We start from the raw sequence: 23,177 nt of genomic DNA, 5'->3' as shown, positions 1-23,177 counted from the left end.
TGTACCACAGTTTTTTAATCCACTCATCTGCTGATGGGCACTTAGGCTGTTCATTCTTCTTTCATGCATTCTTCTATCCTTCACACTTCTATCCAGGTGAAAATGTAGGAACATGGGAAGAATGATATTAACCTATTTTTTGTGGATGGAAGGATCTTAGTTGACATTTAGCTGTGTATAATTTTGTGTGATTTTTAAACAAATAATGAGCTGGTCTTATTTGAATAAAACCACTAAAGCTATTCTAAAATGCACTGTTAAATTCTAATACTCAGTGTGAAGAGCTGGGTGGAACTTTCATGGGGGAAGTTGGCAAGTCAGTTATGTGAACATCAAAGTGTAGGCAGAACAAAACACTTTTTAAATCAGATGAACAATTGGGTGTTGGGGCCAGAGGACAATGGGGCAGGTTTCACAAAGGAGACAGAGTTGAACTGAAAGTTGGAGGATGAGAAGAGTTCTGATAGGTTGAGAATGAAGAAAGGGCATTAGATCAACACACAAAGCCCGGAGGAGTGAAAGTATGCAGCATGTCTAGGTAGTGGGGAGTAATTCATTATGGTTGGAGCACAAGAGAATGAAAGAGTGGCTACTGTTCATTAAGTGCCCACAGTACCAGGTATGACACACAGCTATCTCTAGGCTGCCCAACAGCTTACAGAATGGGTATTATTAGCCCTCTGATACAGATGAGAAACTGAAATTAAGAGAGAGAGATTTATCTGCCCAAAACGCACAGTGGTAAGATTGTGATTTGAACCTCTGAGCTGCCTGTACTCCCAAGCCCACGGTTCTTCTTCTGTACTATGACTTGTAGTGCACGGGAGACATGAATTAGACAACTTTGTGAACACAAAGTATAAACATACAAATAAATGTAAAAAACTATTGTATAGGTTAATTCTTTATAAAAAATAAATCTATTTTATATAATTACATACATGTGGACCTATGAAATAGAAATATATTTTACATGTAGATTTTATAGGTAAATATAAAAGATTAAATTGTGGTTCAGACTCTGCTATCCAGTGACCCCAAGTTACTTGATCTGTACCCTAATTTCCTTATCCCTAAAGGGGATAATAATGGTAGGGCTGTCTACCCCCAGATTTGTTTTTGTGTTCAAATTAGATTATAGATGTGAAAAGTTGAGGAAGTATAAAAGAGCTACACAGAAGGGTTTGTTATTGCTGACGCACTGGCACTCCTTGTGCTTCTGTGAACTCACAGACATCTATTAAAGTGCCCACAGGTGTCTATAAAAACTCCCACAGTCATTGACTGGGTCCCTGTAGACTTGCAACAAACAACTGGTTAACAGGCAGTTAATAGGCAAGAAGCTGTGCTCTCCTGTCTCAGATAACCAGCTAGGGGCTGTGGTGGGAGGTCGAAGGGAGGGAGGAGGCAAGCAGTTGGCTTGCTGGGAAAGTCTGGGCCAGAGAGTTGAGTTGGGATGGCTGTCAACAGCTTGGTGAGTTATACAGGGCAGAGCAGGGTGTTCCAGACATGCCAGGCTACAGGGAGGAATGTCAGAGCTGCCAGGCGAGCAGGCCCTGCTATGTCTGTCTGATAGAGGCTCATGGTCTAGAAAAGGGATGCAGAGGGGGTGGGGCAGTGAAACAAAGGTCAGGGGGCTCTGGAGTAGTGTTTCTTCTCCAGGAGTACTGATGAGGACAAGGCAGGCCCTAGCCTCAATGACACTGGGCTTTGACACCACATCATATGGGGTGGGCCAGCAGCCAGACCTCAGCACTGAGCTAGTGTAGCCTGAGGCAATTTACATTTGCTCCAGGAAGGATCAGGATTGTTCTTGGGTCTGGGATGGGGCCTCACATGCTGCTGGGGGTCCAAAAGTCCTGTTGTGTGTTGGGGTGATGGGGGCGGTGGTTTTTGAGAGAGCCAACTTCTTACTTCTGCAATGATTGGTTCCTTCCTCATCTCAATGGTCTCTCTTCTATGCCTAGACTGGCCTTCTAGCTCATTCACAGCTCAGGATAAGCCCCTCAACTTCATGACTCCATGACATACAAAGGGAAGAGAAGACCTTTATCTCTTGTACTGCACTCACTATGTTATATGAGGGTAGCTGTGTTAGACAATGGCCTCCTGATCATCAGGACACTGACTGGGCTCTCTGATGGTCCTGGGCCCAGCATGTGCCCAGCCCTTAGGAGGCCTCGTGGAGTGAGCTCAGCTCTCCCGATCCACGCTGTCTGCCCACTGAGACCAGGATGCACTCAGCCACCACTGGCCATGAGCTGGTGCTCTCTAGGTAAGGTGGGGCTGCAGGAGCCCATGGTGGGGAACACCTGGGGCTCTGGTGAGTCCTTCTGGCCCACAGGACAGTCCTTCTTCTACCTGTCACCTCTGGCCTTGAGTGAGAGACAAACAGCAAGATGCAATAGGGAATGTTCTCTGGGCTGATCCATAGAGCTGAGCCCTGGTTTGGGACCTTGCTCTTGTTTTTCTTATCCTATTGGGAGCCAGGGTCATGGGAGTGTATCCTAGGTGAGAGAGGGAGGAAGGCAGTGAGGGAGCTCTGACAAAGGCAGTTAGGCTGAATCATCATACATCTAAGCAGACCGCAGGGATTGCTTTTGTCAATTGTACCATGTTGGGAGGAGGCTGGCCCAGGGCCTGAGCTGGGGGTGGTTCTTGACAGCATTAGTAAGAAATCCCCAGAAGATGCTTCTTGCTAGAGGGCTTGTGCTGGTTCCTTTTTTGCTCTACACAATAAACATCTTGTTCTGGCCTGTAAATTTGGAGGAAAGGAAAGAATGGATAGGGAAGAGATGGAGAAAGTCACCACTCCCCCCCGAAATGCTTTCACTCTTGGAGAGTTCTACCCTTATCTCCCAGACAGTTCAGGTGACTTCCAGAGGGAGGGCTGGGGGGCAACTCTGCCTTTACCATCACCATCTTCAGGGGCAACTTTCTGAGAGAGTCCTTGTTATAGCGGGGGGTAAAAAACATATGCTTTGCCACCAGTAGACTTGGGTTTAATTTTGGATGTGGCACTTGTCAGCTGGGTGAACTTGGGAACTTCTCTGACCCTTGGTTTCTCATCTGTAATCTGTGGATCATTTCTACCCCATAGCATTGTGTGAGTGCTAGCTAGTGCTTAACCCAGTGCAGGCATGTAGTTAGCAATTTTTAATAAGTGGTAGTAATTTTTAATGTCATAGCACTTGTCGATGGTTATTCTCAGTTATTGGTCACCTAATGGGCCAGACACTCTGCTAGGCACTGTGGATATGGAGATACACAGGTCCAGCCTCTCCCTGGAGGGGCCTCCATCTAGGAGGAGAGATGAGCATGTGAGATCGGGGCACAGATGCAAGGGAGCTGCACACATTGCTGCTGGAGCAAGAGGCAGGGGCAGGGTGGGGTCGGAGAAGAGGTGAGACCTCCACAGGAGAGGTTTGTAGGCATTTAGGGTGGGAGGTGGGGAGAGCAGCAGGACCAGACAGAAGGAGGTTCACACAAGGATTTGACATTAGATCCACCCATTGTGGGAGGAGACAGGAGCTGACAGTAGGGACACCCCCAGCAGGTGAGCCCACAGGGCTTATGCCCTCTGCTGGTATTGGAGCTCACCCAGTTTGGCTCAGGATAGTCTGCAGACTTTCAAAGCCCAGAGGAGTGAAAGTATGCAGCATGTCTGGGTAGTGAGGAAAAGTTTATAGACAGAGGGGGAAAAAATAACCCTCAAACTATCTATCCATACTAATAAAAGAGTAAGATGCTAATTAGACTGGGAGACTTTCCAGAGACCTTCCGGATATCTTTCTGGACAAAGCCAGGGGCTTGGCCAGCCTGCAAACTGCCCCCAAACAGCCCTCAGCCTCTCACTCAGGCTGGCCACGCCCCCCCAGCGGGGACCTTCATCACGATGGGAGCGTGGCCAGCCTTCAAACTGCCCCAGCCCCTCACCCAGGCTGGCACCACCCCCAGTGGGGACCCCCACCCCGATGGGGGCGTGGTTGGCCTTCAAACTGCCCCAGCCCCTCCCCAGGCTGGCCCATCCCCCAAAGGGACCCCCTACTCTGATCCAGAACCCCCTTTAGGGCAGACCAGCTGGCCCCCAACCATGCACCAGGCCTCTATCTATAAAAGTGCAATATGCTAAATAGACTGGGAGACCTTCTGGGAGACCTTCTGGACATCCTTCCAGACAAAGCCATAGTGGCGGGGCTGAGGCAGAGGCAGTTAGGGGCGATCAGGCCAGGAGGAGAGGGCAGTTGGGGGCAAGCAGGCTGGCAAGGGGGGCAGTTGGGGGTGAGAAGGCTGGCAGGCAGAATGGTTAGGGGGATCAGGCAGGCTGGTGAGCGGTTAGGAGCCAGCAGTCCCAGGTTGCGAGAGGGAAGTCTGGACATCTCCCGAGGGGTCCCAGATTGGAGAGGGTGCAGGCCGGGCTGAGGGACACCCCCCCACAAGTGTATGAATTTCGTGCACTGGGCCACTAGTCCTATCTAATAAAAGAGTAATATGCAAATTGACTATCACTCCAACACACAAGATGACTTTCCTCATGTGGTCAAAGATGGGTGCCTCCATCTGGACACAAGATGGCCACCACAAGATGGCCAGCAGAGGAGGGCAGTTGGGAGGGACCAGGCCTGCAAGGGAGGGCAGTTGTGGGTAATCAGGCCAGCAGGAGAGGACAGTTGGGAGGGACCAGGCCTGCAAGAGAGGGCAGTTGGGGGCGATCAAGCCTGCAGGGGAGGGCAGTTAGAGGTGACCAGGCCAGCAGAGGAGGGAAGTTGGGGACGACCAGGCCTGCAGGGAAGGGCAATTGCGGGGGACCAGGCCTGCAAGGAAGGGCAGTTGGGGGGGACCCAGGCCTGCAGGAGAGGACAGTTAGGGGTGACCAGGCCTGCAGGGGAGGGCAGTTAGGGGCAATCAGGCTGGCAGGGGAGTGGTTAGGGGGTGATCAGGCTGGCAGGCAGAAGCAGTTAGGGGCAATCAGGAAGGCAGGCAGGTGAGCAGTTGGGAGTCAGCAGTCCTGGATTGTGAGAGGGATGTCTGACTGCCTGTTTAGGCCCGATCCTACTGGGGTCCCAGATTGGAGAGGGTGCAGGCTGGGCTGAGGGACACACACCCCCGTGCATGAATTTCATGCACCGGGCCTTTAGTATATATATAAAAGCCTAATAAGCAAAGTGTCCCCTTGGGAGTTCGACCTACTGGGAGTTCAATTGCTTGCTATGACGTGCACTGACCACCAGGGGGCAGTGTGAACCGAAGGAAGGCCCCGGCCAGCAGCCGGGAAAGGCAGGCCCTGGCCAGCGGTGGCAGCAGCCAGGGAAGGGAGGTCCCGGCCAGTGGCCAGCAGCCGCTAGGAACCCTACCCATGCACAAATTTCGTGCACTGGACCTCTAGTTACATATAAGAATAGAAATCTGATTCTACACTAACATTAGAAACTAGAAGACAATGAAGCCATACCTTTACAATTCTGAGAGAAAATTATTTCCAACTGAGAATTTATATCTGGACAAATTATTAATCAAATGTGTGGGTGGAATACTGGCATTTTCAGACATGAGGAGTCTCAACTATTTTAACCCCCTCCCTCTCTATACATCCTTTCTGAGGAAGCTTCTGTAGGCACATTCCTCTAATGTTAGGGAATAAGCCAGTAGAAATGGATGTTCTCTTTAACAGAGAGCCACTAATTAGCTTGGGCTGGAGTAGGTGGACAGAAGGTTCCAGAATGGAGAAGATTATGCTAAGTGAAATAAGCCAGTCAGAGAAAGACAAGTACCATATTTGATTTTACTCATATGTAGAATTTAATGAACAAACTGAACTAATAAACAAAATAGAGACAGACTCAAAGAGAGCAGGCAGACAGTTCTGGTGGTGGTGGTGGTGGGGGGGTCGGGCTGTTGGGGGAAGCTAGGAGGGATTTAGCAAAAAAGAAAAAAGAAAAACTCATGGACACGGACAATAGTGCGGTGATTGTAGAGGGTGGGGGGGGTGGAGGTGGAAGAGGGTATAGGGGGAATAAACGGTGATGAAAAAATATAAAATAAAGAAAAAATAAATCCTAAAAGAAAAGAAAAAAAGAACTGTTGAAAAGTTGGCCGAATTAGTGAGAAGTACTGACAACTAAAGAATGTACAAGAGAGGAATTATCATAACATACCACATGGCTGAGGTGCCAGCAATAATTTATCTGGTCATGATAATGTAACTTATAGTGTTGACTCAATTAAAAAAAATGTTATTGTTACTGGACAGCCCATTGAGTTGGAGGGGTAGGGCTGTCCCCTCCTTTGGCTCTTGTCAATCAAGTGATTTCAGACAAGTGATAGACAGCAGCGTTGAAGCAAAGCAAGCAAATTTATTAAGGAAGCAAAGCAAGCAAATTTATTAAAAATACACTTGGCATAAAGCAAAAGCAGGCAACTCAGCGAGTCTGAGTGCTCTGCCTGGCAAGGTTTCAAGGGGGGTTTTATACACTTTCCCCTATAGGTTTCAAAATTCCCCTGCCCAATAGCTTGAGTAGCAGACTAGGATTCAAAGTCCCCTTCTACCTTGCTGTGGCTGATCTCAGAATGTTTGTACATACATCTGGTCATCTTGTTTGGCAAGTCCTAAGTTGGCTTGCTAGCTTCTTTATTTAGTGGTTGAGGTTAGCTCCTCTTTTTCTCCTGTCCCCCCTTTCCTGCCCGAACAGTTATCTAGTCTACCTAACATTTCCCCCATCAAGTGATATCTATCCTTGGGTTTAGCTGGCACAAGTGGCATTAATTGGGTCTTTTTTCTCTATTTTCCCAGGCCAGGGTGATTTAAGCTATGTATTCTCTGGTTAGGGACGGAGGTATAAACCATTTACTCTCAAATGTCCTTGGTTGGGGAAGATAAGGTCTTTCGATTCACAAGCTAGCTGCAAGCTGCCTAAACTGTTTGGCCTTGTTTAATTTTCTTATCTTAGTTTCCCCTTTCCATTCACCCAGGAATTTTCCTAGCTTCTTACTATCTGCCACAGTACAGCTATATTAAAAGATGTGGCAAGTAGAAGAGGTATGTGGAATGGAGGTAAAAGAGCTAAATCCTCATTTTCTGATGTAGGAAGTTAATGAATAATACTTAACATTGAAAAAAAGAGTCATATAAGCATGCTATTTAGGTATACTGAGGCAACTCTAGACATAGATAAGAGTTGACAGTTATTGCAATTGGGCAACAGAAATTAGGGGTGTGAATGGGCGGGGCGGGGCCTGAAATCATGTAGGTGTACTGCTTTGACTGAAAAAGGGGCTTAGTGTCTCTTCATATATCCAGATGGGCACCACAAGTAGGCACAATAGAAATTGATTGATTGTTTGCTGTAGAAAACATAGTAACAATACAAAGAAACAGTAGGGTACTTTCCCTCCCATATTTTGCATAAGGCCATGGCAGAAGCACTTCCTTTTTCTAGTTCTCTGAAAAATAAATTCTTATATCATTTCTCTTTTTGTCAGAACCTGTGTATTCAGTGTTCAGCTCATCTTTAATTTCAGCTCTATTGAAAGAGCTTGGCCTAGCTGCTAACACTGGCAGGAAGAAAGGCCTTGGGGAGGAAGGCTAGTGTGGGATTCTGGCTTAGTCACTTATCAGTTTTATGTATGGACTCCTTACTTAAGCCCTCTTTCCTCACCTGAAAATAGAGAACTCTTTTGGCCTCAGGATTGTGTGAGGAATAAGTGAATAATTTAGTACATAGAGTGCTCTCCCCCTCCACCCCCCAATTTTAAAATTAAAAATATAAAGGAACACTGTGGTTACCCCTTGGACTAGGATAGGAGTCCTATGATGTTGGGTTTGGGCTCCACAGATGAACCATTCACATAGGGCAAGAGTTTAGGAAGGGGAGGGCAGGAAGTTTTCTGATTTTAGCAGAAGTTCTGACTGTACTTTGGGTGTAGTGTCTTCTGATCTCACTGTAGAGCTCAGCAAATTTGCAGAGACCCAGATCTTGGAATGTTTCATGCACAAGAATCAATAAAAAGCTCTTAGCTAATTTAGCTTCCATCTCTAAACACAATCAGAACAACTGCTCACCTCCCAGATAATGTGGAATAATTGTCCTAGTGTTAACAGGTTATCTTTTACTCCAAGGCTCCTGTGTGCCTTGTGGTGATCACTTATTTAAGCCAAGAACTTGGGGCCAGAGCCCTGCTCCTGTGACAAGCTAACCCATTCTCTGACTCAAAACCTAGCCCTTTAGTAATGGCCTGCTTGGAGGATTCTTACATCAGGGAATGCTAGATCGTGAAATCATTGGGGTGTATGTTCTTGGTTCATTTTATGAACTTGTTTGATTCTTGGAGGTCTCGGTAAATCCTAGTTCTGGTCTGTGGTCAGTGCCTCACACTCTGTACCCCCGAAGGAAACACCTGCGGGAGGCTCTAGGGAGTTAATGAGGCCAAGACAGCCTCTCCCTTATCAGCTCTCTTCCTCAGAATTATCTTCTGATGCTTCTGGGAGTGACAGGGTGGAGGAGAAAGGAAATTAGCAGAGGAGCTGCTGTCAGGGGCCGGAAGGTGGGGTGACAATGCCAGAGGAGTGAGGGCAGCAGGGATAAATAAAGCAGAAGACAGGCCCTGAACATGAGAAAAGAGGAAAGTAAAACTTGGCTTGTTAGGCCTTGGGAAAATAGTGAAACCAGATCTAGATGTCAAGTCAGTAAACCCTTGTGTAATAGGAGGGAGGTCAGGAAGCAGAAGACACACAGGATACAGTGGGGTCGTGCATGAAATAGACACTATTGAAACTGCCAAGACACCCAGGGTGGCTCAGGGGCAAAGGGGATGCAAGGGGACCCTGTAATCAGGAGGAGTTAATATCAACCACTTAACAGAAAGATCTTATAATAGAAGAATCTAGTCTCTACAGCTCTGTTATTGTTGATTTCTCATGGTTTTGCAAAGTTACGCCTAGTTGCCTCATCGATCAAAGCCCAGGCACAACCTTTGGAAGGAAGGTTAAGAAAAAGGGCTTTGAGTAGATACAATGGATGGGCAAAGCCCTACCACAAAACCAAGCAGTGGCTCATGGGCAAGTGCCCTGTTCTCATGCACAGCCCCGTTAGCCTTCAGTGAGCCAGAGCTAGCTGGGACCCCAGAGCTGGTCTAAACCAAGCTTTTCAGACGTTTATTGAAGTGATTCAGGGTATGCTTACACAAATAAAACGTAGGAAGTACAGATAAGCCTCGCAGCCACTAGAAAGTCACCATGCATCTGGTTTCTCTGTGGCTGCACGGTTTCCTGTCTGCTTCACCCCAGGCCTCTGCCCTGTTCTCTTCATAGGCCAACTTCCTCTTCTTCTGCAGGTCCCCACAGCCCCATCACTTGATCTCGTGGATGGCATTTGCTTCTCTAGAGCCCTCACTACCTTTCCTTTAAGCTTTAGGATCTGCTTCCAGCTCACTGTAGTCTTTTTTCATAGTTGTAATTTTGAAAGCCTCTGATTGGTCCAGTGCCCTTATTTATGGGTGAGTTGCTATTAAATGAAAATTCCACGCTTTGACTATCAGGAGATGCCCAAAGTATAAGTGGGTGGGGGGTATGGTAGGTTGGACAGGTAAAGACTTGCCTATTTTAGTAACATTGGAAGTCTGCAAGCCATCTTCCAAAGAATTTAAAAAGCATTAATGGAAACCTCCCACCCCTCCCCCCCATTCCCTCATTAGTCTGGAGTGCTGGGTACAGGGGATGGAGTGGTAAGGGGGCTGGTCAGCTAGGAAGGAGAATGAGACTTGTCCCCAGGGTCTTTGCCTGGATCACAGGGCCACAGAAATCCATTCAGTCTGTTTAGACAGGTTACTTGGTGAATTATCCATCTCTCACTGAAGGTTTGGCCTGGATGGAGTAAAAAGAGAGAAGTGAGAGGCTGGCTAGAGAGGGGTGGAGAGTGGGGGCCTCCTTCCTGTTAAGGAGGCAGGTGGGTCAGCAGCCAGTAGTCCCCACACTCCCAGAGCACCTTGCTCCTGTTCCCCGGGGAAGGCTCTTTGCTGGCAGGCTCCCAGGTGGCCACCAGCTCAACTGTGTTTGCAGGTAGAGGTCTCTTCCTGGCCTGGCTCACTCTCTCCATAGTGACTCTGGCTCCTGGTGTTTTGTTAGCATCAATTATAAACAGAAGCAAAATGCTCAAATGCTGCAAGCAACTCTTTATTTTTCCATCTCACCTGATGCCTTTGTAGTTTGCTCTGATCTGCCCTGAATCTTTGTAAGACCTTGACATTTCCATGCCCTTAAATGGCTCACTTCAGCTTCTGTTTTATTTTATGTCAGCCCAGTGGCACCAGGATGACGCTTGTTTCTCTGTGTCTCAGGATCTCTTGTTCCTGGACACCGCCCTTGTGTATTAACATTCCTTCTCTGTTCCTCAGTGGATTTTTCACTTTTTCCCTCCTTACCAATTCTTACTCATGTACCCTTCTCCCCAAGCTTGATTTGGGGAGCTTATGTTATCATCATGGATCTTTTCTTAGACTTGGGCTGGACTGAGTGTGAGCAGGAAATATTAAAATCCAGACTCCTTGAAGCCCACACTCATTTCCACTAGAAATGTTACACATGAGAAATTTGGAAACTCTTTGATTCAGCAATTTGACTTCTAAAACTGTGTCTTATGGATATAACCATGACTTTCCCCCAGAGACTAAGTTTTACAAAGCACTATTTGTAATTACCAAAAAATGTTGGAAATGACTTAAATGTCCAGCCTTTTGGGGGTGGGGTAAATTTATGGTACAGCCACATAAATTGTCTGGTTTTATTGCATCTTTATAAAAAAACTGGATAATAAAATAAAACCAGGAAGGGTGTGTTATCTGTAGTTATCTTGGGTGGGTGGAGAAAGAATGGATAACTTTTCTCCTCTTGTCTAAATTATATTTTTTAAAATTTCTAGAATGAACATAAATTTCTTTGGCACTAAGAAGAACAATGGCTTTAAAAACAAATGTTATCCACCCAGACAGCTATAATAATATATGGGTTGAAAATTTAGGTTCCGTTATAAATGCTCCCAAAATAAATTAGAAATGGAATTTACATTTGTAACATTATAAACAATATATGATAGCTCACAGGGAGACTTGAGCAACTTCGATGTATTTGTTGATTAAAATCAGTTGTCCACCATGCCTTATCTAAACACAAAACTTGGGGTTTACCCTTATTTTTCTTACCAATAATAGCGAGTAAGTAGCATTAGGATTCAGTGACTGGAGTAGTTTGCTTTGCTTAATCTTCAGTTCACTGTGAAATTACTCAGCTCCAGAAGTGGGGAGGTCTGGGTGAATAGAAGGCCAGTTTGAACCCTGGGGAGGAGATTGGGCTCTTCAGGTGAGGCTGTTCTGGAAGGGGCTCTGACCTAGGAGGAGTGACCAGGGCTGGGAGTGGGAGGGGCAAGGGTGCTTACCCTCCTGCAGGTATTAGCATATGCGCTTCTGGTGCTCCCCAGGCAACTTTGCTTTGTTTGTTTCTTCTCTACAGGCAAGGTAGAGCCCACTGTGCCACCTCCTCAATCAGCAGCCCAGTGGAAAGCAGCTATGGGTCCCAGCTGAAGAGAGCTGGCCTCCTTGACCCTGACCCAGCCCTGGTGCCACGTCTCTGTTCCAGCGCTGAGGTAAGACCCCTTGAGGACAGAGAGGACAGAATGTTTACAGTTGGGGTGGTGGTGGGGACTGTGTGAAAGCCTCCTCCTCAAAGGCTCAGGAAAGAAGGAGCAGTTGTTCCTGGTTCAGTCAAACCATCTGCTTCCACCCCAGCCCATTGGGAGGCAAGGTCATTTGGTGGCCAAAGAGGCTGTGAATTTTCAGAGCAGATCTTTTGTAATCTTAACAGGGAGTTGAATTCACCCAATTGCTGGTGAAATTTGAACTCCAAAGGTAGTAAATTTATTCTCTAGGTAAAACTGCACCTGATTCAGGTGAATGCTTAACTTAGGTGCACCTGTTCTGTTCTGCAAGGGAAGTTGAATTCTTAGGAAACTCGTTCTCTCTCTCTCTCTCTCTCTCTCTCTCTCTCTCTCTCTCTCTCCCTCTCTCCCTTCCTTTCTCTCTCCCTTTCTCTTTCTCTCTGACCAAAGGGAAACAGAGTAACAGAAATTGTGTGTAGGAGGTTATTGCAAAATGTTCCATTAAGCTCACTAAAAAATGTCTTTAATTACCTATATATGTTCTGATTATAAAGGAAACATGTGCTCATAGGACATTTGGAAAACTGCTGATGTAGAAGAAACAACATGCCTGAAATCCTATTGCTGTGAACAGTCCTCCAGGTGGTTTTTATTAAGGTTACTCTTTAAGCCTCTATGCATGTTGACGCCTCTCGCTTGGAGGTAGAGAGGTGAAGCAGAAAGAATACTCAGGAGCAGGAGAACTTGTTTCTAGTCTGGAGGCTCTTGAGAGCAGATTTTTAAATATTCAGGAATTTGGCAAACTGGTTGTTAAGAGATTGTTGGCTGCTTGAAATTGGCCTTGGTGGGAAAATTTACACAGCGGACATGAGCCAGTGCTGCAAACCAGGGCTGTTTTGTTCTGGAGATTCAGGTTACCAGCACATCTCTGGTTCCAGAGCTTGCTCTACCACCAACAGGCTGGGTGGCATGGGCAAGTCATGTCACCAGTGCCTCCCTCTACTTCCCCTCCTGTGAACAGTAGGTGCTCCATAAGCATTCTTTAAATGAATGAATGAGAGTGAGATTTCTGTTCTTGTTATCTCATTAGACAGTTGTGAGGGTCCTATAAGAGAGTGGAAATAAAACGCATTGCATTCTGTGAGGCTCCCTCCTTATGGACAGAGAGGGTTTAGTTGATTGGTAAATCTTTGGTTTATTTTTATTTTATTTTAATTTTTTTGTCAATCCTCACCTGAGGATATTTTTCCATTGATATTTAGGGAGAGTGGAAGAGAGAGGGGAAGACAGAGAGAAACATTGATGTAAGGGAAACACATTGATTAGTTGCCTCCTGCATAAGCCCCGACCAGGGCCTAGGCTGCGGAGAAGCCTGCAGCCAAGGTACGTGCCCTTGACCAGAATTGAACCTGGGACCCTTTGGTCCTCAGGTGGATGCTCTATCTACTGAGCCAAACTGTCTAGGGCTGGTTTATTGAATGGAGAGAAGTCGCTGGCATTTCCCCCGTTGGCTCTTGCTACTTGGGGGAATCTGTGAATTACTGACATCCTTTCATAAGGGCAGATGAAAACTCTCCATTTACTGACCAACATCTGGGGCAAATTTTCTTGCTGGAAAAATCAAGAAGTTGGTCAGAGAAGTGTGAACAGGAAGCCCCAGCGCTACCAGTTGTGAAAGCCAGGACTGAAATCAGATCTTTTGACTCATAAGCTCTAAAGGGGGGGGGGGGGTGGGGGGGGCAGAGAGGTGGGGGTTAGAGGAGGGAGGAGGAGAAGGGGCACTTCCTGCCAAATGTGAAATTTAAACAAAAGCCTCTTTCTTCAAGGCCCTGCTGTCAGCAGATTAGAGCTAATTAAATTAGCATAATGGAGCCCCAGCTTCTGCCCTCTCCCTCTACTTTCTGAACCTCTTGGTTCCTTCTCTTCACCTCTTTCCTCAGTCCTGAAGGAGGGGATGAGATAAGGTAAGGCATCAGTTAAGCATCAGTTGACTCTGTAGAGTTGTAGTTCAGAAAATGATAAAGGACCATAGAGGCTATCTGGTCCTACACTCTCATTTTAAGAAGCCAGGCCCCACAGCGGGTGATTTTCCTGCTTGAGGTGAAGGTCTGTGCTCCTGGGAGGCAGGGAACCAGGCTGGGAGGATGGGATGGGACACCACTCCGGAGGCCACTTGTTCACTAAGCCCTCGCATAGGACTGGTAAGGGGGAATGGTGGATGGTCTCTGGGTGCCTCTATCCTTCTCGGTCCCTCTCCTGCACCTGCTTCCACAGCCCCAATGCACATCACGAGGTATCCCTCTGGAGTGCTAGAAATTAAGCCCCTTTCCTCAACAGGGGCCTGGTTTTCTAAGCCAGTGAAATCAGCTGAGAAGATCTTATTCTGAGGACCTTTAGGTATGTGTATGGGGAAAGGAAGAGTGTTTGAGCTCATGATGGCTCCAGGCATTGTGCTTTGTGTTCTGCCTGCATGATCTCATTTAATTCTGCAATGACCTAGCAAGGTAAGTATTTCTATCACCATGCAGCAGAAGTTTACATTGAGTCTTGCAGAGGTGAAGAGCCTGCCCGAGATTTCACAGCTGGTAAGCAATAGATATATAAACTAAGCCTGTCTGTGACTTCCCGGCTCCTCAAAGTTAGTGAGCACTTTTTACAGCAAGCACTGGCCTACCTGGATTGGAGTTCCCAGGCCAAGTTTCAACCAAGTAGGGCCCCTTTCCCTGAGGAACATCATTCCGTCTTTGAAGCTACCTGAACAGTTGCAGCTTAAAGTGCTTGGAGCTTTACAAAAGGCCACACTGTTCCTTTCAGTCTCAGTGGCTCTTCCGTGTACAGTAAGAAAGCATTGGAGCTGGGAGCATCCAGAGGCCTTTAGTGTAGTTTCCTTATTCCTGTGATGCCCCAGGAGTGAGGTGGCATGCTGGTGGCCTCACATCCCTCAGCCAGTTAGAAGCAGGGGCTTTCTCAGCCTCTGGACTCTCAGTGCTCTTTCCAAGGGAACCAAACATACTGTTTGGTTTTCCTCTGTATTTGGGTAAGAGATTATTCCTTTGGCAAGAGGGATTTAATTCAGTTCATAGATATTTACTGAAAGCGTACTGTGTGCCCATCTAAATATCCCAGCCTGTTTGCCCAAGAAATTCTGGCTCATCCTTGGGTAAACAGGTGTGACAAAGGGAGGAGCTCCCTACATCAAGATTTTATATGACATATACCATCCTGTAGCTACTCAGCTCCAATCTTTTGTAAGAATTCTAAAGGGGGAAATTATGTCTCAAATTGCTCTGTGTCCCAGGGTTCCCAGACTTCTGAAAATAGATCAGTCTGCTAACTGGGGAACAGAGCAGCAAAAGGTGGGTCGGGGTCTTTGGAAGACTTTTGCAGAGAGGTAGGGCCTAGGGAGGAGGCAGCATGGTAGAAGGAGTGAATGGGTAGGCACTGATAAGTTAGGTAGGTGTCTTTTCCAGCAGAGCTGGGGTGGGTCGGGGAGCTGAGTGTATGGTTTTGTAGGCAGTCAGGAATCTTTTCCATCAGTGGCACCTGATCAACTTCAGGAGAAAAATCTCCAATCAGTAGGGCACTCAGAATGTGAATCAGGCTTGAAAGGGTTCTTTGGAAAGCTTGTTGGTTGGCCTCCACATCTTACATCTGAGGAAATGGAGGCCCAGAAAGGAGAATGGTCTTGTCTATGACACAAGTGAAACTGGAATCTACTCTTCTGAATGCCTGGTCAGGGTCCTTCACACCAAACCCTCTGGCTGCATAGGGAGGAATGTTCTAGGGAGCAGCTATAGCCTGCTTTCTGCTTTGGCTTGTCTGGCCCAGTCCCTGTGACAGGTTGGGTTTGGTTGTTAGAGGAATTTGTGGCAGTAGCAACACAGTATGGAGAAGATGTCCTCTCAATAATGCCAGGGATCCTTGGCTTCTCAGCGAGCCAGCCCTTAACCCTCCTTCTTTCAGATCCTTCCTAAACTAGGACTTGCTTAGGCCAGGGGACTATCACCTATGGCTTCATGCTGGGAATTCACCACTGTGGGAAGGCATCACAATACAGAGAAAAGTGCCCCAGCATTGGAGACCTTCGACTGGTTTTGAGCTGGCTTGATCATAGCTGCAAGACTCCCTGGCCTTTCTTACCTGATCTGTACAATGGCTGAACAATAACTACCTAGAGTGAAGATTAATCATCCTAATATATAAAAACCTTGGGTCCATCACATCCACAATGACCAGAGGCTCGACCAACCGGAAGTCAGTCCTGTAGTCAGTGCTGGGTTGTTGTGGTGACCCAGCACTGACTGCTATGGCTGCAAGCGTGGTGACCTAGCACTGACTGCTGAGGGGGCTGCGAATCAGGCCTGGAGAGAGGCCTAAAGAGAGAAACAGGGTCTGATCTGTAGCCTGTGTAGCAGCTGTTGATCAGCACTTGCCTCTCTCTTTGTCTCTGTGCTGGGCCAGCAGCCACGCCTCCATTTCTCTCCAGGCCTCCACCTGGGCTGCTGATCAGCCCTGCCTTTCTGATCAGGCCCCATTGATAGGCCCAGAGACGTTGACTGGCATAGAAACTGACCAATCAGAACCAAATCTGGGTGAAGTGTGAGGAGCCACTGGCTGCCTAGGAGGCGGAGCTTTTGACACTGACTGGCATAGAAACCGACCAATCAGAACCAAATTGGCTGGCAGAGAGGGCAGTTGGGGGCGAGATCAGGCCAGCAGGGGAGGACAGTTGGGGGCAATCGGGCTGACAGGGGAGCAGTTAGGTGTTAATCAGGCCAGCAGGGGAGTGGTTAGGGGGTGATCAGGCTGGCAGGCAGAAGCGGTTAGGGGCAATCAGGCAGGCAGGCAGGCAGGCAGGCAGGCAGGTAGGTAGGTGAGCGGTTAGGAGCCAGCAGTCCTGGATTGTGAGAGGGATGTCTGAATGCTGGTTTAGGGACTGGGCCTAAACAACCGGCAGTCAGACATCCCCCGAGGTGTCCCAGATTGGAGAGGGTGCAGGCTGGGCTGAGGGACACCCCCCCCCCCCAGTGCACGAATTTCGTGCACCGAGCCTCTAGTTACTTATATAATGTTTTCCCACAAATTAGATGACCATTAAATGGTACTCATTTTTTTTTTCATATATCTCTACTGAAGTATAATCGACAAAAACCTATGGGTGTTTAAATTGCACAACTTGATGAGTTTTGACATTTGTATATACTCATGAAATTCTCCCCCAATCAAATTAATGAATATAACCACTACCCCCCAAAGTTTTCTCCATCACCTTATCCTTGCCTCCTGCCCCTCTCTATGTCCTTGCCTCCCATGCCCAGGCTATCACTAATCTGCTTTCTATTACTATTGGTTACTTTGCATTTTCTAGAACTTTCTGTAAATAGCATAATATAGTATGCACTCTTCTTACATCAGTATAATTCTACTGGTATTCATTCATGTTGTCTATATTAATAGTTCATTCCTTTGTTGCTGAATTGTATCCTATTGTATGGAAATACCACAATTTGTTTATCTATTCACCTATTCACAAACATAGGTGAATGGGTTACTCACAGTTTTTTGGCTGTTGAAATAAAGCTACTATAAGCATGTGTGAAAAAGTTTTTGTGAGAACATATGCATTCTGCTCTCTTGGGTAAGTATCTAGGAGTAGAATGGCTGGATCATATAGTAGGGTATGTTTAACTTTTTAAGAAGCTGCCAACTTTCTTGCCAACACTGGATATAGTCAGTCTTTTTAAGTTTAGCTATTTAATAGATGTGTGGTTCTCTTATTGTCGTTTTATTTGCATTTCCCTATAGATTAATTATGTTTATAATATTTTCATATCATATTTTTATTTGCCATCTGCATAGTTCCTTTGGTAAAATGTCTGTTCAGATCTTCTGTTCATTAAAAAAAAATTGGGTTATTTGTTTTCTTATAATTGAGTTATGAGTTCTTTATATATTCTACAGACTAGTGCTTTATTGGGAGATGCTTGCAAATATATTTTCCAATTCTGTAGCTTGCATGTGGTGGGTTAGGGGTAGGGTCACAATTCAGTTGAATAAGTGCTATGCACAGGAAGTACGAAAGAAGGTCAGGAATCTTGAGTGAAGCCAGGGACGCGTCTTAGAGGAGAAGGTGTGTGAATTGGGTCTTAAAGGAAATTATAAATTAGCTAGATGGGGGAAGGACAGTCTAGGTAGAAGTTTGTATGTGCAAAGGCATGGAGATACAGAATGTCAGGTGCATGCAAAATTGTAAATAATATGATTGAAGCACTGGAATTTGAGAGTAGAAGGGTGTGGACTAGAATCTCAGTTGCCCTACTTATTGGCTGTGCACCTCCTTAAAATGTTTTTCTTTTATTTGCAAACATTGCAGATTTACAGAAAGTTGCAAAGATACTACAGAGGTGTCTGGTGCATCCTTTATTTCATTTCTTCCTGTTATATCATCTTACATAATTACAGTACAATGTCAAAACCAGGAATCTGAAATTGGTAAAATGTGTGTATGGTCCTCTATGTCATCTTCTCGAATGGGTAGATGAGTGGTGCTATCACTGCAATCGATACACACTGTTCCATCACCTCAAACAACTCCCTCATGCCACCCCTTCATTGTCACACTGGCCTAGCCCCCACCCCTATTTTTCATTTGTATGATTTTGTCATTTTGAGAATGTTCTATAAATAGAACCATACACTATGCAATCTTCTGAGACACTGCCAAACTCTTTCTACAGTGGCTGTATCATTTCACATTCCCACCAGCAATGTAAGAGAGATTTACTCTCTCCACTTCCTTGCCAGCATTTGGTATTGATATATATATATGTCAACACCAAATGAGGAATGAGGATATTTTTTTGCATTCATTTTTAGAGAGTGGAAGGGCAGGGAATGGGGAGAGAGAGAGAAGAGAGAAACATTGTTGTAAGAGAGACACATCGATTGGTTGCATGTGCCCCAAATGGGGCAGGGTTTGAACCCGTAACCCAGGTACATGCCCTTGACCGGAATCAAACCCAAGACTCTCCAGGGTGCAGGCCAACACTCTAATCACTAAGCAATGCCAGCCAGGGTGATGTGTTGTCATATTTTTATTTTAGTTGTTTTAATAGGTGGGCAGTGGTATCTCATTATGGTCTTAATTTGCATTTCTCTAATGAGTAGTTGTGTGACTCTTACTTTTCTTGTCACTCTAGACCTCAGTCTGTACTTTTTAAATGTGAGAAGCAAGAGGAAATTCTTTCTTCTTCATTGTTTTGGTGGCCCCAGGAAAGTGATATTTTATAGAAAGTATATATGTATTTCCCCATAGATGAGTCAACAACCTGTGCTGATTTTGTAATGTGCTGTGGGGTAAGTTCTCTCCACCCAGGCCCTTCCTGATTCCAGTGTTTCAACATCACAACCTTACGGCTGAGGTGAAGAAGCTGCTAGAGTTGACCCAGGATGATTATTTTCTCAGGGTCAAGGGAAGTGTCTGAAGTGCCGAGGGAAGCTGCCATGACTGCAGGCCTTTTCTACACTTAGCATCTCCTGTTATCTCCACTTATAGATGGAGAGGCCCCTCTAATGCTGGAAAAAATAACAATGATAGCTAGCAATTACACTTATGTGCCAGGTACAAAGTGCTTTTTACATAGTAACTCATTTAATTCCCCCCCAAATCCTGAGTTAAGTACTATTATCTCCAATTTGTGAAAAAAGGGAGAACACTGAGGCACAGAGAGGTCTCGTAGCTAGTAATTGCTGAGTAAGTTGGGATTTGAACCCAGATGGTCTGACACTCAAATCTACCCTTTTAGTCCTTATGCTGTGATACCTCTGTGCTAGGGTGGATAGAACCTCATGTGGCGTGCACCCTGCTGTGAGAACAGGAAAGGCCTCAGGCTCCCCACTTAGGAGCATGTGGGGAAAGGGGAGGGCTCACCATGGGTTCTCTGGGGCATCAGCATGTGTGATGTTGAGACTGGAACTGGAATAGGTGGGAAGTGCTTTCCCAAGGGAATGGGCTGCTCCTTGGAGGCCTGTACTGGGCATGGGCTGTCTGGGTGTGAGTGGGGCTCTGGCTCTGAAGACACAGTTCTGTTCTCTGAGCCTGGTGTGCACTCAGGACGGGCTTACACACACTGTGGGAAGAGACGAGGAGGAGGATGTAGCAGCCTTGACCTTGGGGGACAGCACATGACCGCACTGGTCCCCAGTCTCTCAATCACCTGCCTGTGCAGCAGCAGTAGCGACCTTCACCTTGCATGATCCCAGGGGGACTGAGAATAAGCTCAGATCCAGGCCTTACAAAGCTGTGCCTTCTTTTTTATTGCTTGTTTTTGAGTGTGCACATGATTCAGTCAGTTTATTACTCAACCAAACACAGTGTGTCATCATGGTGGTTTTGATCATTATACAGATTTTTCCTGTGTATTGTATTGTATTGTATTGTATTGTATTGTATTGTATTGTATTGTATTGTATTCTATTGTATTCTATTCTATTCTATTCTATTCTATTCTATTCTATTCTATTCTATATATTATCCTTAAAAAGTTTTTATTGTGGTAAAATGCACCTAGCATAAAATTTACCATGTTAACCATTTTTCAAAAAATATATTTTTATTTATTTCATAGAAGAAGGGAGAGGGATAGAGAGAGATAGAAACATCAATGAAGAGAGAGAATCATTGATCAGCTGCATGTCCCTTACTGGGGATCGAGCCCACAACCCGGGCATGTGCCCTTGACTAGAATTGAACCTGGGACCCTTCAGTCCACAGGCCGACGCTCTATCCACTGAGCCAAACCAGCTAGGGCCCATCTTAACCATTTTTAAGTGTACCATTTAATAGTGTTAAAATATATGTTCTCCAATGAGCTGAACATTTTTCTTTTTTTGTTTTTTTCTTTTCATTATTTATTTATTTATATATATATTTTAAATAACTCTTTATTGTTCAGAGTATTACAGATATTCCTCTTTTTCCCCCCCATAACTCCCCTCCACCTGGTTCCCACCCCACCCTCTGCCCTTACCTCCCTCCCGCACTGTCCTCATCCATAGGTGTATGATTTTTGTCCAGTCTCTTCCGGCATCCCCACACTCCTTTCCCCCAGAGAATTGTCAGTCCAATCCCTTTCTATGCCCCTGATTCTGTTATATCCACCAGTTTATTCTGTTCATCAGATTTTTTTATTCACTTGATTTTTAGATTCACTTGTTGATAGATATGTATTTGTTGTTCATAATTTTTATCTTTACCTTTTTCTTCTTCTTCCTCTTCTTAAAGAATACCTTTCAGCATTTCATATAATACTGGTTTGGCAGTGATGAACTAACTCCTTTAGCTCTTTCTGATCTGTGAAGCTTTTTATCTGACCTTCAATGCTGAATGATAGCTTTGCTGGGTAGAGTAATCTTGGTTGTAGGTTCTTGCTATTCATAACTTTGAATATTTCTTGCCACTCCTGTCTGGCCTGCATAGTTTCTTTTGAGAAATCAGCTGACAGTCGTATGGGTACTCCATTGTAGGTAATTGTTTTTTTTCTTGCTGCTTTTAATATTCTGTCTTTGTCTTTTGCTCTTGGCATTTTTATTATGATGTGTCTTGGTGTGGTCCTCTTTGGATTCCTTTTGTTTGGGGTTCTGTGCGCTTCCTGGACTTGTAAGTCTATTTCTTTCACCAGGTAGGGGAAATTTCCGGTCATTTTTTCTTCAAATAGGTTTTCAATATCTTGCTCTCTCTCTTCTTCTGGCACCCCCATAATTCGGATGTTGGTACCTTTGAGGTTGTCCCAGAGGCTCCTTACACTATCTTCATATTTTTGGATTCTTTTTTATTTTTGCTTTTCCAGTTGGGTGTTTTTTGCTTCTTTGTATTTCAAATCTTTGACTTGATTCTTGCTCTCCTCTAGTCTGCTGTTGGATCTCTGTATATTATTCTTTATTTCAGTCAGTGTATGCTTAATTTCTAGTTGGTCCTTTTTCATTTCCTTGAAGGTCTCACTAAATTTATCGGTGGTTTCTAGAAAATTCTTGAAAAACTTTATAACCGTGATTTTGAACTGTATATCCAGTCGTTTGCTTTCCTCCATTTCTTTCATTTGTGACCTGTTTCTTTTTCTCCACATTTTGGCTGCTTCCCTGTGTTGATAGAGTGGCTTTGTGTGCTAGGTGCCCTGTAGGGTCCAGTGGCTCCACCTCCCCAATTACCTGAGGTGGACACTCTTGGTGCACCCCTTTGTGGGCTGTGTGCACAGTCTTGTTGTAGTTAAGCCTTGATTATTGTTGGTATCACTGGGAGGAATTGACCTCCAGGCCAATTGGCTGTGAGGATCAGCTTTGTCTATGATGGGAGAACTTCTGTACTGGAGACACCCTTATGGGGCAAGACTTGCTTCAGTGGGGCTTTGGTGCTCACTGAGTCTGCCCTCTGAGTGTGTCTCTTATGGATGTGATGAGTTGTAATCTGGATGGTCCCACTCTGACCACTGGGTACACTGGCTCTTGGATCTCCAAGGAGGTGCTAATTTAGCCTCTGCCTGAGGCCACCCAGCAGGAGTTATGGAGAGATCTTCAGATTCCTCTTCTTTGTTTGGGGTGGAGGTGCCCAAATGAGGCCCAGCTGTGAAGCAATGGAAGCTGCAGTGGGCCCTTGGGCCTTTTTTTGGAAGTTCTTGAGCTCTCTGACCCAGCTGCAGTTTGTTAGGTAATTTTAGATTGCAAAGGGCCAGACCATTCATATGCAAAAGCCTCTGTGCACAGCTTGGGTGGGGCGGGGTCTCAGGGAATCAACAGGGTGGAGCAAACAGCAATGGCTGACCCTCAGCCTTGCCCTAAGAGGCCCCCATATCTCAGTGTCCCTCGGTAATTGCTGCAAGCACCTCTGAGAGAAAGCTGCCCTTGAGTTCTGCCCGATGCCAGACAGTCCAGTTCCTCCTATATGAGTCTGGGTCTCCAGAGTCTCACCCAGAACTGGAGTTCAGAGCAATCGGGAGCTTGTGTCTCCCTCCTGATTGAAAAGACAACCGTGTACTCAGTTGCCAGCCCTTTTCAAGCACGCAGCTCGGTACCTCTGCACTTTTCTTCCCCACCTCCTCTGAGTATCAGTGTGCTTTTCTCTTTCCTTCTAGTTGTAGAATTTCCACTCAGCCAGCCTTCCTGTGGTTCTGGATGATGTCCGTTTTGTCTTTTAGTTGTAGTTTTGAAGTGGTTGCGTGTGGCAGCAATTTCAGGTGTTTACCTATGCCGCCATCTTGGTTTCTGATCGATCTGAACATTTTTCATCTTGCAAAATGGAAACTGTTCTCACTAACAGTTTCCATTTTGCCACTTCCCTCCGGTCCTTGCAGTCACCATTCTGCTTTGAGGATATGCTTTTATGGATTTTTAGAGAGAACAGAAGAGCGAGAGATATATGGATTGGTTGCCTCCTGTATGTACCCTGATGGGACTGAACCTTCAACCTAGGTATGTGCCCTGACCGGGATCAAACCTGAAACCTTTTTTTGTATGGGATGATGCTCCAACCAGCTGAAC

General features: G+C 45.8%; 1 protein-coding gene across 7 annotated transcripts in view; it reads left to right on the top strand.

The window, feature by feature from the left end:
• ST6GAL1 (ST6 beta-galactoside alpha-2,6-sialyltransferase 1) overlaps positions 1-23,177 on the top strand; it is a 112,090-nt gene that overhangs the window by 13,769 nt on the left and 75,144 nt on the right. For all 7 annotated transcript variants that reach the window (XM_080654051.1, XM_080654046.1, XM_080654047.1 and 4 more), the window contains exon 2: positions 11,501-11,633. The gene's annotated coding sequence lies outside the window, so the exon portion shown is untranslated. The remainder of the gene's footprint in view (positions 1-11,500; positions 11,634-23,177) is intronic.

This window comes from Plecotus auritus (genome assembly GCF_963455305.1).
Source record: "Plecotus auritus genome assembly, chromosome: 2".
Taxonomy (NCBI): Eukaryota; Metazoa; Chordata; class Mammalia; order Chiroptera; family Vespertilionidae; genus Plecotus; species Plecotus auritus.
Note: the sequence above shows the minus strand (reverse complement) of the source record. Positions and strands in the feature narration are given on the sequence as shown.